The following is a 5273-nucleotide window of genomic DNA, read 5'->3' as shown; positions in this document are numbered from 1 at the left end:
TGCTTCAAGTCTTGCAACTGGTGCATACGTTTCATCGTAGTCAATTTCTTCCTCTTGCCTATATCCTTGTGCTACCGAATCTTGCTTTGTTGCGAGCAACTGTACCATCCTTGTTCAGTTTATTTCTGAATACCCATTTTGTACCTATAATTGTTTTACAAACTGGTCTTGGAACTAAGTTCCAGACATTGTTATGGGTAAACTGATTATAGCTCTTCTTACATTGCATTTATCCAGTTAGGATCAGCAAGAGCTTCGTCAGTTTTCTTTGGTTCCAGTTGTGAGACAAAAGAAGAATTAATGAACAAATTAAGCATTTGATTTCTTGTTCTTACCAGATAAGATGAATTACCTATCACCAATTCTGGAGGATATGATTTCTTCCATCTGAGCTCGGTATTTGTTGATTCCATATCAGCAACTGCTTCTGTTGGCAACTGAATGTTTTCTGTTTCAGTTTGAGCTGTATCAGTAAGTAACTGAATATCATCTGTTTGCTCCACCAACTGATTATCAGGAGCAAGTTCATGTTCAACTGATTTATCTAATATTTCTGGTTCAGGTGTTTGAAGGATATTTCTATTGATATGATTTTCTTCTTCATTATCATCCTCCAAACTGGTCTCTGTAATACGATCAACTAGCTCAACTGGATCAGTTGGCTTATCAGTTAGCCCAGTTTCATAAAAAACAACATTAATAGATTATTCAACATTTAAAGAGCTTTTATTAAAACTCTATATGCTTTGCTAACTGAAGAATATCCAATAAATATTCTCTCTGCAGATTTAGCATCAAAGCCTTTTAAATGATTTTTACCATTATCAAGAATAAAACATATGCAGCCAATTATTTGGAAATAAGAAACCACACTTTTTCTTCCATTCCAGATCTCATATGGTGTTTTAACATGATTCTTATTAATCATTGATCTGTTCTTAGTGTAACATGCAGTATTTACTACTTCAGCCCAAAACCTTTGAAAAATACCAGAATCAGCAAGCATTGTTCTAACAGCTTCTTTAATGGTCCGATTTCTTCTCTCAGCTACACCATTTTGCTGAGGTGTTCTAGCTGCTGAGAGTTCATGCTTGATTCCAGTATTTTCTAAAAAATTTGAAAATTTTGATTGATGAATTCAGTCCCTCTTTCACACCTTATTCGATCAATCCCAACCGATTTTTCATTTAATAGTCTTTTGAAGAGCTTAATCAGTTGTGCAGCAGTTTGTCTTTGGATTTGAGAAAAATAACCCAAGTAAATCTTGAAAAACCATCCACAACTATTAAGGTGTATTTCATTACCCCTAAGCTCATGACTGATATTAGATCAAAAAGATCCATATGTTACAGTTCTAAGCATCGGGAAGATGATTTACAACCTCTGTTTTTGAATGAAGATCTTACTTGTTTACCAAACTGACATGCTGAACAAACATTATCTTTTGAAAAATCTATTTTCGGGAAAACCAGTTACAAGATCATGGTTACTCAGATAGGCAATAGATTTAAATTTTAAGTGGTTCAACCTCTTATGCCACAACCAGTTTTTAGAAGACTTGGAAGAAATGAAACAAACTGGTGCATAAGGTTGTTCAGTCCAACTGACTTTGTAAGTCTTTCCAGTTAGGTTGACTTCATCAGTTGAGTCTCTAACTGAACAAGTGTGCCTGTCAAACTGAACAAAGAAATTATTGTCTCATAACTGACTGATGCTTATCAAGTTATACTTCAAATTATCAACTAGCAAAACATCTTTAATTGTAAAGTTATCATGGATAAGCTTATCCTTACCCACAATTTTAGCTTTGGAGTTGTCTCCAAAACTGATGTTTGGTCCAGTATATTTGATCAGTTGAGATAGCAAATTTGCATCTCCTGTCATATGCCGCGAACAACCACTGTCTAGATACCAAGTTTATTCTTTGTTTGTTCCTGTTACCTGCAATCACAAACAATATATAATTTTGGTACCCATATTCATTTGGGTCCTAAACTTATTAGTCATTTAGGAACCCAGATTTGGACCAGTCTAACTGACTTCCCAGTTGCTGAGTTCCAAATGGTTTTTCTTCGAATTCTTGGCAATGTGTGTGTGATGTGAGGATGAAACAGTATGATTTGTATCCTTTTTCAACTGACTGTTCTTTTGATATCGTTTCTGAACTGGCTTACAGTTGTAGTAATTGTAATAGTCATTCCTTGAGTATTGATTTTTGTAACTGAATTGTTTAGGTGACCAGTTTCTTGAATCAGTTGAACTCTCAGAGCTATATCAAATTCCATACCGTTTGCCTTTGTTCTTACTTTCAGTCAATTGAACAGCTGGCTTACTTGGTTCTGAGAATTCATTTACCATAGTTGATTTTACAAAGGTAATGTACTTTCCTTTGTTTTAATTAAATCTTGGCTGTGTATCACTTACAGAATTTTCATCATGACTGTTAAAGCCTAAACCAGTTTTATCAGCAATTGATTTTTGTGAATTCTGCATTTCAGTCAATGTAACTGAAGACTTGTTCCAAGATTGAATCAGTTCAATATGTTTTGAAATTTTTGTTTTTAACTGACATATCAAAGCCTGATTTTCAATCATTTCAGCTTTTTGCTGTGCAATCTCTCTTTTTAGACTCAACAGTTCAACTGAATCATCAGTTTCTGTCTTGTTGTCATTGGGATCAATTTTCTCAGTTCTAACTTTCTCAAATGATCGATCAAGTTTGTGATACTCATTTACCATGTCATGCAATGTGGTAATGAGTTCCTCACGAGTGAAATTAGTAGAGCTGAAGTCAAATACCTGTTCACTTGCTGACTCTAGCTCAACATCATCTGCCATTAAGCACTTGACTTCCTCTTCATCTTCACTTGAACCTATTGGGCTTTCTGGTTCTAACTCGTCACTTTCAGTTTCTGCCCACTTAGATTTTCTCTATTCAGCCAAAAGCACTTCATGTTTCTTTTTGGATGATTTCTTGTCATCCTTGATCTTCTTCTGTGCTCATAGGGCTTCTTTCCCTTTTTAATTGATCATCGATTGTCCTTATTTGGCTTAGGACAGTCTGCTATGAAATGACCAGATTTGCCACAGTTGTAGCAAGCATAGGATTCTTCTTTGGACTGATTTTTCTAATATTGTTTTTGGAAGTTTCCTTGATTCCTCCTCATAAACCTTCCAAATTTCTTGACAAACAATGACATAGCATCATTGTTCAGTTAATCAACAGATTTGTCAACTGAACAATTTGGTTCCATTCTGACAGCAGTTAAAGCAGTTGTGGCAGTTGATGTAGAAGGTTCTCCTTCTCTGGTTTGTAGTTCAAACTCGTAAGCCTTTAGATCAGCAAACAAGTCATGAAGTTCGACCTTGTTAAGATCCTTTGACTCTCTCATTGACATGGTTTTGACATCCCATTCATTTGGAAGACCTCTGACCACCTTCAATGCCACTTCTTTGTTTGAATAAACTTTTCCAAGTGCATTCAGCTCATTGATAATACCACTGATCCTCTCATCATATTCCTGCATGGATTCTCCACCCTTCATCTTGATGCTGTCAAATTTCTGAACAGCAACCGATAGCTTGTTCTCTTTTGTTTGCTCGTTTCCTTCACACAGCTGGATCAATTTCTCCCATATCTCTTTTCCAGTTTTTCACATCTTGATTTTGCTGAAAGTGACTTTATCCAGCGTTTTATATAAGATATCCTTAGCCACATTATCTAGGTTGGCTTTCCTCTTATCCTCAGTTGTCCATTCCTCTTTGGGCTTTTCTACGCGATGAGGTGCCCCATCAGTAATGACAACTGCTGTATTTGCTTTTAGGATCTTCATGAGACCTTAAGTAATGACATACCACATGTCGTCATCTTGTGCAGCTAAATGAGCCTGCATTCTGACTTTTTCAGTCGTCAAAATCTTCGTTGGAAAATATCGGTATTTTATTGAATGAAGACATATTGATCAGTTTTGTGAATAAGAGTATTCAGAGACAAGATTCAACTGCTCCGACACCACTTGTTAGGATCGGTTGATTGGTTGAGATGTGTTTAGAAGGGGAGGTTGAATAAAAACTCACGATTTTAGAATCTTTTCGAATGAAGTGTCAGTTTTGTGACAAACTGAAACTAGGAATCTTGTCAGTCAATGACAATCAGTTTAATTGATAACAGCCGGAAATAAACTGACTGAAAGATATAATAGATAACTGCAGTAAGAACACACAAAGATTTATGGATGTTCGAAGATTTTAATTACTCCTACGTTGTCCCTTCTATCACAAGGATAGGATACGCACTAAATGACTTTGATCGATACAAAACTTGTACAGACCCACTTCAGTTTAGACTTAACACTGCCAAAACTGAAACTCTTAGTTTACAAAACATCTCACAGTTCTTCGACTGAACTTAGCACAAGTGATCTAGTTAAAGATCAAATAAATAACAAAATAGTTTGTGCTTATGAGCTCGAAAATTAGCCTCAAATGCTACAAATATATCTGATAAGTGTGATCTTTTTGATTCTTGAGTAAGAGCGATAATTTCAGCAAGGTAACAACAAGCTTAAGAGAATAGATAGATCGATTCTTTTCTTCAACTGCTCTTCTCACCTATTTATAGCCTTCTCTTCAACAGTAACATTAAATATAATTTGAATATTTATACCTGTTGATTTTCACGTCAATATACCTCTGACATTCGTAAAATGTAAGATCTGAAATGCGGCGTTCCACTATGAGTTGCAGTCTGATTTGTACTGTTGTCGGTTGAATGTCTTTTTCAACAACTGATGACGTGTACAGCTGAATGATCAGCTGATAAGCAATCGCTGATAAGCTCACAACTGAATATATCAACTGATCAGTTTCCAACTGATCAGTCAGTTGTCTTTGTAAGTTCAGTTCAACTGGTTTCAGTTGCCTTCGATAAACTGCGCATTAATCTTTAGGCAACTGTGAATTGATTTATGTAGTTCAGTTACTTCAAGCTACTTGATCAGTTAGTCCAATAAATTAAACACTTAATTTGTCAAACAACCAAAATTAAGTTTCCAACATTTTTTTTTCATCGTTGTCAGTGGAGCTGCTTGCGGGGGCAGGAGCAGTCTTTTCCCCAGACAAAAATTCATAGTCAGCACTGAATCATCACCATATGTGTACTCAGGGTCTTTCAACGATGGTCTAGCAAATGATTCGCCCTTGTGGTGAAATAATTTTCGAGGAGTATAGTCAGGATTGTATCATGCTTAGCATTTTGATCGACGTACTTGACG

Source organism: Primulina tabacum, chromosome 13 (genome assembly GCF_025594145.1).
Source record: "Primulina tabacum isolate GXHZ01 chromosome 13, ASM2559414v2, whole genome shotgun sequence".
Taxonomy (NCBI): Eukaryota; Viridiplantae; Streptophyta; class Magnoliopsida; order Lamiales; family Gesneriaceae; genus Primulina; species Primulina tabacum.
This window is presented reverse-complemented; position numbering follows the sequence as displayed.